This window comes from Kogia breviceps, chromosome 14, assembly GCF_026419965.1.
Source record: "Kogia breviceps isolate mKogBre1 chromosome 14, mKogBre1 haplotype 1, whole genome shotgun sequence".
NCBI classification, from domain to species: domain Eukaryota; kingdom Metazoa; phylum Chordata; class Mammalia; order Artiodactyla; family Physeteridae; genus Kogia; species Kogia breviceps.
Genome location: NC_081323.1, coordinates 29,192,543 through 29,205,409, shown reverse-complemented (window position 1 = coordinate 29,205,409; position 12,867 = coordinate 29,192,543). Strand labels below are relative to the sequence as shown.

Genomic DNA, 12,867 nt, shown 5'->3' with positions numbered 1-12,867 from the left:
AAGAGGTCGGTCCATCTCCCCCTCCTTAAATCTAGCCTCACCCTCTGACTTGCTTTAACCATGGAAAAAGTGATGTTGGGTGGCTTTGCCTTAGGACTTCAAAGCCCTGGCAGCCCCCATTTTGCCTTCATGAGATCCAATGCCATGTAACCTCGCGATAGGCCACTGAATGATGGGACACCACGTGGAGAGAGTCTGAGACTGGCAGCTGCTCCTGCAGACATGTGAGTTGAGCCATCCTGGACTGTCCAGCCCTGAGCTCCCACTAAATCAGCCATGTGAGCGACCCCAGCTGACACCACACGGAACAGAAGGACCACCAGCAGGGAGCCTAGCCAACCCATACAATGACATAAGTAACTTTTTGTTTCAAGTCTCTAAGTGTTGGAACAGCAAATAAATAACTGATCTCTTTTCTCTTCAAAACTCTATAACTTTGCTCATTACTTGCTAACATTTAATCTTAGTGAGAAGTCTAAGTTCAGCCTGATTTGTTTTTCTTCATTATCATAAGCACAGCTTTTGCCTGCTTTTAGACTTTTTCTTCATCTTTCTAATTTAAGCATTTTCCCAGGATGTGTTAGAGTATGAGTACCATCTCACTGATTTGGTATGCAACACAGTTAAACATTTTGATTTTTGTCTGTAATTATTTCTTTTGCAGCTTTTAAAAACTTTTCTTTAGTGATATCTCTGCTTATTGTTTCTGTTCTAATTGTTCTGATTTCTTTGACTAAACACGAGTCAGCAAACCACAGCTTGTGCCCCAAGTCTGGCCCACCACCTGCTTTGTAAATAAAGTTTTATGGAAACCCAGCCACATTTATTTGCATATTGTCTGTGGCTGCTTTTATGCTTCAACAGCAAAGTTAAGAAGCTGCAACAGAGGTCTTATGTATTAAACTTGTCTTTTTATTCTGATGCTTTGACATCTTGGGGCCTTGCTGACAATGAACGGGGCTGCCCTTCCCTGGGTTAGCAAATCCCTAGAAAAAGCAAACAGCTCACCCTCTGAGCCTGCCTTTCATATGAAAACCTGCCAATCAAAACTCACACCCCAGCCACTTCCCTCCCTCATCAGGCTCTCCCACTTAGGCCCCTGTCCACCTGCCCTAATCTGGCACGCAAGGCCAGGTACCAGGCAAGAAGTAGGGACAGTCACTATACCCCAGAGCCCGCTGAAGTTAATTCAATTTGCCAATCCTAAGTCTGTTTACCCTTCCTCACCCATTCCTTCCTGCAGAAACCATGATAAAGTCTCCCGCCCATGTTTTCCCGTGGACCCTCTGCCTCCTGACCCACCCTGGTGCTTCCCCATGAGGTCCCCTGTGGGGTGCTGTGCCCCCTTCTTTTGGAAACTGTGAGTGACAAACTGTCTTTTCAGTGGCAGTCCTCTCCTGAGCTGTTGCCTCGCCAAACCTGAATAATAATAAAACCTACATTTTAAAACATCATCTTTCTCACAAAGCCTAAAATATTCACCACCTGGCCCTTTACTGAAAAGTCTGCTGTCCCCTGGCCCAGGCCACCTGTAACTCTGAAATCACGTCACTCTTGTCCCAAGTACACATCATCCTCACCCACCATTTGCTCTGATGTTAGGCTGAAATGGCTTTTGTCAGTCGCCATTGCCAGGATGTTGCCAATTCTGTGGGTACTTCCCTCTCTTCATTTTACCCCACACAAACTGATTTCCCTCATACAATTAAACCCCATTTTCTCTTGGCTTCTATGCCAACAGCCTGTTCTCTGGATCTGTTCCTCCTCCTGGGCTGCTTCTCTTTCTTCTCCTTTGCTGCCTCTTCCTGTGACACTAGACTCCAGCGAGTCTCCCCCCTCCCCTTCCCGTGCCCCATCTCTATACACATTCATTCTCTCTGGGGAATTAATTAAACACTTTATCTATACCAATGATCATGAATCTGTAACCCCAGCCCTGACCTCTCACGTGTTCAACAAACATCTATACTCGACAATCCTCTTACATCTTCTACGCTTGGGAGGTAACAGCTACTCAGTGTTTTCATACCAAAGTTAGAACTCCTAATTTGCTCCCCTAAAACTCTCCCCAAACTTCCCTATCTCTGCATTTTCCTTAATTTCTTGCTTTTTCTTTTTTCTTCCAGTTTTATTGAGATATAATCGACACACAGCACTGTATATTGTACAGAATACCGATTTGACTTGCATACATCAATCTGATACAACAGGGCTTCCCTGGTGGCGCAGTGGTTGAGAGTCCGCCTGCCGATGCAGGGGACACGGGTTCGTGCCCCGGTCCGGGAAGATCCCACATGCCGCGGAGCGGCTGGGCTCGTGAGCTATGGCCGCTGAGCCTGCGCGTCCGGAGCCTGTGCTCCGCAACGGGAGAGGCCACAACAGTGAGAGGCCCGCGTACCACAGGAAAAAAAAAAAAAAAAAAAATCTGATACAACAGTTTAGTGAACATCCATCATCTCTTATAGATGCAAAGTTAGAGAAATAAAAAATGTTTTCCTTGTGATGGGAACTCTCTTAACTTTCATATATAACATGCAGCAGTGTTAATTATATTTATCATGTTGTACATTACATCCCTAGGGTTTATTTATCTTATAACTGGAGGTTGTACCTTTTGACTACTTTTAGCCAATCCCCCCCACCCCCCGACCCCCCCGCAACCCCTGCCTCTGATAACCAGAAATCTGATCTCCTTTTTTATGAGTTTGTTTGAAGTATAATTGACCTACAGCACTACATTAGTTCCTGTTGCACAACAAAGTGATTCGGTATATCCATACATTTCAAAATGATCCCCACAATAAGTCTGTTTACAAATCTCTTAACCTACAAAGACATAACTTTTGCTTTTTCTTTAGTTCCAACTACAGACACATCGATGACACCTTCCTGCTCTCCCCACAAAGCTAACCTGAATCTGTCCCCTTCTCTCCACCTCCATTGCCACCAGGCTAGGCTGAGCCACCACCACGTCACAAGCCCAGGAGCCCTCTCCCTGGAAAACTGCATCTACGTCTGCCCGCTACAGGGTTTTTCTACACACAGACAGCAGAAATGATGTACTGCAGTTAGAGGGGAAATTGGATCACATTCCTTTCCTGCTCACCCGTCTGGCTTCTCATCATTCTTCAGGAAATCCAAAGTCTTTCTCAAGGCTCACAGAGACCTCACACTCTGGCCTGTGCCCTGCCTTTAACCCCATCACCCCCCAGCCACCCAACTCTGGTCTTTCCTTTGCTCTTTGAACACACAGGTCTTATTCCAGCCTCAGAGCCTTTGCACGAGCTATTTTCTCTGTGGTCCTTTGCATATTTGCACCCCTGGCACAGAGCGCACTTTTGAAGACTTTATAGACCTGAGGATGTTTTTATTACATCCTCACAGTTCAATGACAGTTTGGCTAGTTATAAAGTTCTAGGTCCAGAGTCATATTTATTCAAAAATCTAACTCCCTGGCCTTCTTGATTAGAACACGGCTGTTGAGAAGCCTGAGGTCAGTTTCATTCTTGCTCCATTGTAGGTGGTCTGCTTCTGTCATCTGGAAGCTGAAGAAAAATAGCTTTGTCTTCAGTGTGTTTGCATTCCACTATGATGGGGTCTGAGCATTTTCCCCATCCACAGTGAGGTGCCCTATGTACCTTTCCATCTGTAGACTTTCATCTTTTTTAATTCGGGGGAAGTTAAAGACACGCCTTCAAATTTCTCCTCCTCTCCTTCTGGATCTGTGCGTTGACTTCCGTCCTCTGAGCCTTTGAACTTCTCCACCTCCTATCTCCAGTCTCCCCTGAGGCCTCCTTGGAGAGGTCCTGGATCACATCTTCCCGCTCATCGGTTCTTTGCATCCATTTATTATTATTTTTTTCACGGCCACGCTGCATGGCTTGTGAGATCTTAGCTCCCCGACCAGGGATCGAACCCAGGCCCTCAGCAGTGAAAGCATGGAGTAACAACCACTGGACTGCCAGGGAATTCCCGGTATCCATCTATTCCTTATTCCACCTATCATTTTCTGAATTATTCTTTTTCATATAATATTTCCACTTGATTCCCTTTGGTGTGATGTCTGATTCTTGTTTCATATGGCTAATTTCTCCTTCTTAACATTTTTATCAGGCTTATTTGAAAATTTTGCTGTGGCCATTCCAGTAATTCTGCTTCAGGTGGTGTATGTTGTTACATTTGCTGCCGCTTTCTGGCAGTGGTACCCCTCAGGCATGACATTCTGAAGGTACTGGCTATAATAACTGGTATATGTACGGGGGGGGGGGGTCCAAGCTTGGCTCCAGGCTGTGTTGCTCCTCGTGAGTGTAACGATCTCTGTACTCGTTTTCTGTGGCTGCATGTCACATCACCACACGCGTAGCAGCCCGACATAGCACACCTGTATCATCTCACAGTTTCTGCGGGTCAAGAGCCTGGGTGCAGCTTAGCTGGGTTTCCCATCCTCACGAGGCTTCAATCCAGCTGTTGGCGGGGCCTGCAACCTCAGCTGAGACCCCTGCACCCTCCTCTGGATTCTCTAAGCTCAGGTGTTTGTTGGCAGAATTCACTCCCTTGCAGCTATGTGGCTGAGGCTCTTGGCTCGGTGCCAATAAACTAAGACCAACCAAATGAGAACAAGGAAAGGCCATTTTTTCAGAGCTTTCAATAGCAAGGGAGTCGGCCACCGTTATCTGAGTTTGGCAGAGACTTGAAGGCGGGTAGGGGGTTGGGAAAGCTTTACAGTGGAGAAAAGAGACTTGCTGTGAGCATCCTATGTGACTGGTTCGGGAGGCATGTTTGGCTTCTCTGCTTGGTCCCACGTTGGAAATCGGGACAAAATCAGGAGGCTGTCAGTTATTAATCAAGTTCTGGTTGTTTTGTCAAAGGGAGAGTTAACCTTCTCTCCTTTCATACAACACAGGTTCTGGGCACTTTGGACCAATGGCTACAGAGGGCATTGTTTGGCTTCCTGGACCAGTGGCTAGAGACAGCAGTCTGATGTCCTACAAGCCTGACTTGTAAATGGGGTGGCCACTTCCTGGTTACTATAGATAACAGCTTGGTTTCCTGGGTTGGTTGCTGCAGGTTGTGGGTCAGGTTTCTCTTTCTACCTATGGCCACTGTCTTGATAGAGCCGGTCCTCAGCTCCTAGAGGCAGCCCCCTGGCTTCTGCTTAGGACGTTCACAGCATGGCAATTGCTCCTTCGGGACCAGCAGAGAGCATCTGTCACTCTAATGCATTCTAATGTCACCGAAAATTCAACTCACTATCAAGTTAAGAAGAAATAAAAAGGAATTTTATTCAATCCAAACTGAAGTTTATAAGCTGGGAAGCAGATTCTCAGAAAGCTCTGAGAACTGTTCCGCCTGTTAGAAGTGGAAGGCATAGTCCTACACATTTTCGAGACAAAGGATTATACATCAAAGTGACATCCCGATATTTTACATAAAGCTCACTAAGGACAATAGTTCCGGTAAGCACCTACAAAGCGAGCAGCAAGTCAGCATGACTCCCTACGGAGCTGAGAAAGAACACTGTTCTTTGAAGAAGTTGCACTGCTAGCAGCAGAAGAAAGAAAAAAATGGATCTTGACGTTGGGCAGGCATTCCCATCTTTGAGGAGCTCTGGTTCACGTGTAATTCAGATGCACACTGCACAGCGGGGAAGGAGGGACGAGGCCCAAACAAATGCGGAGAGAGAAGCTGAAGTTTAATTTTTCTTGTCCTGCCTTAAAATATAAATTTTATTTCATCACTAGTAAGATGAGGTTTTTTTATACATGTCATTATGTATTCACAGGAGTGACAGCCATACCTCTGCCACGTTCTACAGGCTAGAAGCGAGTCAGTCCTGCGCAAACGGGAGGAGAAGATTCTAGGATGGAACTCCAGGGGTGGGGGGCATGAGGCCCTCTGACCCCATGTCAAACTCTGCCTACTGCAGTGGGGGAGGGGAACGGCCCTTGAGCAGCACCTCGAGCCCTGGAGAACATCTGTTGGTCACGCCCATTACTGGTTTCCACCAAAAACATCCCTGGTCCAGGTTTCCTCTTTGAATTTGTAGAAGAAGCAACACTGGGAGGAAACCATTTCCCCCAGGCTCTGCCAGCCCCACCCTGGGGTCTCGAGGAAGGAATGCCCAGGGGCTGCTGGTCCTGGGAGACTCCTTCCAGGGACAGTCACCACAGCGGGCTTTGGTGCTGCATCCAGGATGCTGGCTGATTCCTGTGGGGAAAGGGCCCATGGCCGCTGTTGCAGGGTAGTGGGGTCCGGGGGGAGAGGCAAGAGCAGAAATTAGAAGCTTTCTTCTAATTAAAAGTGGGAATTGATCACCTAATCCGCTACCCAGTTCTCCGTCTATGATGACAAGTGAAAATGTCATCATAGACAAGTGACAAATGATGTAAGTGAAAAACTCTATTCCCTCAAATACCATCACATGCGTCCGTAGCTTTACTTGTCTCTTCTGTGGCTTTCTTCACACGCAGGATCCTCTGGCTCCTGCTACGGGGTTTCTCGCTCATTCCTCTCCACCATCAGTGCTCTGTTATACACGGGGCAGCGGGGCTCAGCCTTGGCCATACATGTATACATGCATACATGTATGCATACATACATGCACCTGGAGAGTCTGATGAAACCCTGAGGCCCAGGTCACAGCCCTGACCTATTAGTCTCTAGGGTGAGGTGCCGGCAACAGCAGCTTTATAGCTATCAGGTGATTCTAATACGATTCTAATATGTAGCCAAAGTCCTAGAAAAGTCTAGAAGCTGCAGCCTGCAAATCAGTTCTTAGCCTTGCTATACTTGGGGATCACCTGGAAAGCTTTTAAAGAACACTGATGCCCAGGCCCCAGCACCAGAGGTTCTGAGGGAACTGGTCTGCAGTGTGGTCAGGATTTTCCAAAGCTCCCCAGGTGATGGCAGCATGCAACCCACTGGTCCTGCATCCAGATAGCAAGGTGCCCTCAGGGAACGGGCTTGGTCCTCTGCTCTTCTCCGTAAGAAAAGGGGCACATGCCCAGTTTAAGTGATTGATAATGAGCGTGGCAAGAACACAAGGTGTGTTGCTTTTGTCCTGAAAGTTGAAACGATCAAGAATATTAGCTCAAGGATAGATCAGGTTCCCTGCTGTAGGCTAGTTTTCTAAAGGAGCCATTGGAATTTCCCTTTGCTATCACATTCAGCACGTGTTTTGATTTTATAAGTAGTGTTAAGAGAACATCCCCCTTCTCCTACATCGGGTAGTCACCTTGAGCTTGAGAAGCCATCCCCAAATGTGCAGTGAGGTCATCATCCACTGGGGTTGCCGAGGGACCCAGCTGGAGGCTGAAGGGTAGATCCGCTTGGCTGAAAGGAGAGAGACAGAGCAGCCAGGCCCGAGGTGCAGAGCTGGGCCCTGCAAGGCGTGTTGAACAACAAACCCAACAGATCTGGGTGAGGAAACGTCGTGTAGAGGACAAACGTCATCTGACGGCCTCGGTGACACTGTCATTGTCACCTACAGGTTTACTTTTACAGGTGCGTCCTGCTCTGTAATCATAAGTCAGTTTTCTAGACTTTGCTTAGAGGTTGATTCTACAGACTGAACACCAATGAACCACATTAACACTGATAACCGGTGCTAACTCTGCAGCCTCATCATGAGCTAAGATGAATTTTCCTTCTCTGTGAATCCAGCGTCACTATTCCCATGACTTTTTTTTTTTTTTTCTTTTGTGGTACGTGGGCCTCTCACTGTTGTGGCCTCTCCCGTTGCGGAGCACAGGCTCCGGACGCGCAGGCTCAGCGGCCACGGCTCACGGGCCCAGCCGCTCCGCGGCACGTGGGATCTTCCCGGACCGGGGCACGAACCCGTGTCCCCTGCATCGGCAGGCGGACTCTCAACCACTGCGCCACCAGGGAAGCCCTCCCATGACATTTAAAGGGAAATGTTTCTAGCATCAAGGTCAAATGAATTCTCTTCTCGTCCCCCTTCAATTCCTCAAAATTATGATTGTGCTGTATTTCAGCTCACTTCATGTTTGAATCCTTATTTTCTTAAATGGTCCCTTCCTCAGGAGGTTTCTAATTGCCTTCTTTTTTCTTCCTTCTCTCTCCTTCCCTCCCTCCCTCTCTCTCTTCCATTTGTCCTTCCTTTCACAATTTTTTATTGTTTCTGCTGTCAATAGAGGACATTTACTACCACAGACCTTCAGAAATATCCAGACTTTCAAATCTACAAACTGCTGCAGAAAATCCACTTTCTTTCTGAAAACATGCTTCCAGAGACTTCTGCATTTCTGCTCCAATCTGAATTCCTTATTTTCTAGATCTGCAGGGAATTATAATCCCAAGGCTGTTCTTTTTTTTCTCCTGTATTTCCAGGGTAGATCCATTGTTTTCTATCAATAGATCTCAAATCTTTTTTCTTCCTCATTTTATCTAAAGAAGGGCACCAAAAGGCTAACTTTCAGACTCTGTAGATGTCTGAAAACATTTATTTTGCCCTCATGCGTGACTGATATTTTGACTAACAGTGACATTTTAGGTTCAAAATACATTCCCTCTTAATTTGAAGACATTTCTCCATTGTGCTTCACTATATGATACTGTTGAAAAGAGATCCAATCCATGCTGGTCTGAATCTCCTTCTCCTTATAACTGATCTGATTTTCTTTTCCTCTGGAAAGTTTTCTTAATCTTCCAAGTTGTAAAATTCACAAGGATATGTCTGGGGCTGGAGCGTTCCTACATTGCTTTGTTGTATCCATCAGTATCCTCTTATCTGCTTTTCTCTTCAATAAATTGATCATAGGTTCAAATTTCCTGACGAATTTCATGTAGATCTCATTGTTTTTAATGGATTTAATTCCTCTTGTCCACCTTTACTTTCATTTTAAGAGGACTTGGGGAGGGGAGGGAGAGAAATGTGTATGAGTAGTCTGCCATTTGGAACACGATTTCTAGAAACGTAGTATTTGGATATTAAAGGAAAGGGGGACCCCCAAAGACAGAAAGACGTGGAGATCCTTGACTTTCATCTCGGAGAAATGACTTGGAGAGTCTGTCCCATGCCTCTCCCTGAGTTGCTTGGTGGTTGTTGGTAGTCCTTGGCCTGTGGCAGAATAACTCCACTCTCTGCTTCCGTGGCCATGTGGCATTCTCCCTGTGTGCTTGTGTCCAAATTTCCCTTTTATAAGGGCACTAGTCATTGGGTTAGGGCCCACCTGACTCCAGTATGGTCTCATCTTTACTTGATTATATCTGCAAAGGCTATTTCCAAATAGTGCCACATTTACAGATTGCAGGGTGTAGGACCTGAACATATTTTGTGTGTGTGTGTGTGTGTGTGTGTGTGTGTGTGTGTGGCCAGGGGAGATACAATTCAATCTGGAACAATTATCAAAGTAAATTAAAAGATAATCAAAATAGTAAACTGTGACAAATCTTGTTATTCTTTGAACAATAGTATTGTGAAATTTTCCTAGCTTTACCAATAGCTCCAACTTCTTCAAATACAGAAAGACTGGTTTATAAATACCTAGATTACTGAAAAATTGAAAAATACATGCTCTCACCTCTGTTAAGCTCCTAATTAATGCATGCAATCAGAAAAAAGAATGAGAAACACAAGCAGTCCTCTACCATGAATGGCAAAACAAATATAGAGAAAGTGTGTTCATACAAGCATGAAAACAATCAGTGTATCACAGAGGAAGGAATGCTTCCAAACTCATTCTGCAAGGCCAGCATCACCCTGATACCAAAACCAGACCGATATCACTGATGAACATAGACTCCTCAACAAAATATTAGCAAACCAAATCCAACAATACGTTCAAAGGATCATGCACCATGATCAAGTGGGCTTTATCCCAGGGACGCAAGGATTTTTCAATATCTGCAAATCAATCAGTGTGATGCACCACATTAACAAATCGAAGAATAAAAACCATATGATCATCTCAACAGATGCAGAAAAACCTTTCGACAAAATTCAGCATCTACTTATGATAAAGTCAGTGTATCCCTTTTAAAAAGGAAGCCAAAGTTTGTTTCTTGCTTCATCTTATTTTTAAGGTGACAATAATATTTAAGAATGAGCTTTTTTCATAATGCTTCAATTTCTTTCTTTCTGTAGAATCCCTCCAAATAGAAATTAACACTATATTATGTTTCAGTTTTTCACTGTTTTGTGCATGTATTACACTTAGAGTGAGAAGCATCACAGAACTCTTTTAATGCCGTATCCAGCACTTTTCTTTTCCCAGCCCCTGTATGTACTTTCAAACCCCCAGATCCTCAAAATGCCCCTGGGACCAGCTCTACCAAGTCACTGGTTCCTGTGATAATGAGTTAACAATTCTTAGACGTATACTTGTCCCTTTCTTTTATTTTTGCATGAGAGTTATCTCGAAAAACTTTTTGAATGTGTGCTTTGACATACTTATGACTTTTTCTCTGTATCCGTGTTCTGCTGGTGGGATATAAGCAGTTATGTGTCAAAGCTCCAGTGATGTGCTTTCTCGTGCCAGGCCCTTGTAGGTCCCCAGGAGGAGGTGACGGACAGAATCCCCTCACTGCTTTGCACTTACGTGTGAGTAGAATCACACAAAATGCCAGAATTAAATACCTCCTTTGTTTTCATCTTGTGCTTTTTTGCAAATGAAAGTCCATGATTGCTTTAAAAAATAGCAACTGTGTAAGGGGAAGAGGGGAGATGAATATTGATAAGAAATCATTCAATCTGCTTTCTAGGGGGCAGGATTTCGAATGGCCTGGACAGCTGTGATTAAAACCCATTCCCAGTTGTTTTGTTTTCTATTTGGTTTGGGGGTGCCACCTAGGGAAGGGAGTAGGGCGACAGGAGGTCCCTAGGGAAGGAAAATTCAGAGGCTGTCTGGGCTAAATAGCCAGAATGTGGCATGCAGAGAGCTGTGATTAAATTACTCACACGAGCTGCTGGAGGAATGCTGTCCTTCTCACTCACACCAAGATGACTGCAGGATACCACCAACACCATAGATGACTGTTTGCGCTCCCCTGGGTGAAGAAATTATCCCAGCCCTCCCACATTCTGGGGGCTGAGTCATCTGCCCCCCCACTTCCTGGATGTGTTTGCTTCTGGCTTCAAACCTGGGTCCCCATTATCATTTCAAAAATGACGGCCTAAATGTCCTCCCGGTGGGACCTGTCCCCACATTCACTACAAAAAATTGCTGTTATATAAGCCACTCCCCTCCTTTTTCTATTTTCTGCCCCCTTTTGCTACATGCAATGACTTTCTTTGCTGAGCTATTTTTTTCCTCCATAGGAAACCTCTCATCTTGCAAGTGAAGCAAAATCTTACAGGGCTTAAAAGGAAAAATGTAGAATCGGTCCCGGCTTCATTATAGAAAGGAGACAGGCCTGTTTAGTTCATCAGTACCACACAGGAATTTCCAATATTAGCAATACACCTGGTAGCATATCCAAGGGGTCCACGTCTAAAGAGTGGGGTGAACCTGAAGACTGGGTGAGAGTCACCCTGATAGATCTTGGCCCTTCAATTAAGTTCTCCATAATTATTCCTTTATCCAATGAAAATGAGGGCTTATTAGAACAAAAAGATGACTCTCTTGCCTTCCAAATTCACCAATCCACCCCCAATTTCAAGTGTGTTGTTCCACATCATCTGTGTCTGTCCCCATTTGGTACTTCCTGTAGCATCCGCGGATGCCAGCAACAACGCACGGTGACCTCCTAGAAAAGAGTGTGTGTAAATGGCCACATGTCCCCTGGAGGGCAGAGCAGCATCTACTGGCAGAGCTTCTCAAACTCAGATGTTCGTACACGTGACCTGGGGACCTTGTTAAAATGCAGATTCTGATTCGGGAGGCCTGATTCGAGAGCCCTCAGGAGACGCTGCTGCTGCTGGTCTGGAGAGCACCCTGTGAGCACGGCTGCCCTGAGGCACCCCTCCTATTTCCGGGCAGCCGGCCTCAGGACCCAGGAGATGCTGGGGCAGAAGGGGCATCTTCTGGACACCATGGAAGAAAATGTACCATCTCTGTCCGCCCAGTCGGCCCCTTGATACTCTCTATCTGCTCTGCTCAGTACTGCAGCCACTAATCACATGTGGCTCTTTTAAAGCAAATTTAAATTAATTAAACAAGATTTAAAATGTTATGCTTAGTTGCCCGGAGCTACCTTTCAAGTGCTCAACAGCCACTCGCACCTCACAGCTACCACATCAGACAGCACAGATGTAGGACATTCACATCATCTCTGAAAGTTCCAGCTGACGTTGCCATTCTCCAGGAATCCCCCAAATCTCTCGTTCTAGCCAGAGCTGCCAGGTGCAGGCCTAAACACACTTTGAGCAGCAAAGACCTACAGGACACACAGCATTCCTTTTTGGATCTGCACAGTAAAATATCCCAAATGGCCTGATTATACTTCCACGAGCTGTGATTCTGAACCAGGGACACAGGTAGAAACACCAGGTAGCTCGAAACAGGTAACCACATTGCTCAACTGCAAATTATGGCAGGGGTGGGGATGGGTAATTGTAAATACACCCCAGGTGATTCTAATGTGGGACCAACGACCACTGCTTTAGGACTGAACTCAGTACGGTGACCAGCACTGACACACAGTGGGGAGGCCTAGGATTTGTCTTCAGGGCTTGTTGTCAAAATAGACACTCTCCGGGGAGGGGGGTGGGTCTCTGTGAACAGTGAGCAGAACACTTCTCGGTTTGGTCCACTTGCAGATTTTTAGTGCCTGCGTTTTCAGGTGAAGTCTGAGACACAAGATGGCAGCTTTAACAACTATTATTACTTTAAAATTCTAATTGGGACTAAGAAACGGGGGCCCCTGAGCTGCGAAGTTCTCACACAAGAAGAGGTGTTTTGCAGACAT

General features: G+C 45.7%; 1 pseudogene; it reads right to left on the bottom strand.

The window, feature by feature from the left end:
- Positions 1–4,858: 4,858 nt before the first annotated feature.
- LOC131741907 (U6atac minor spliceosomal RNA) lies at positions 4,859–4,901 on the bottom strand (annotated as a pseudogene).
- Positions 4,902–12,867: the final 7,966 nt, after the last annotated feature.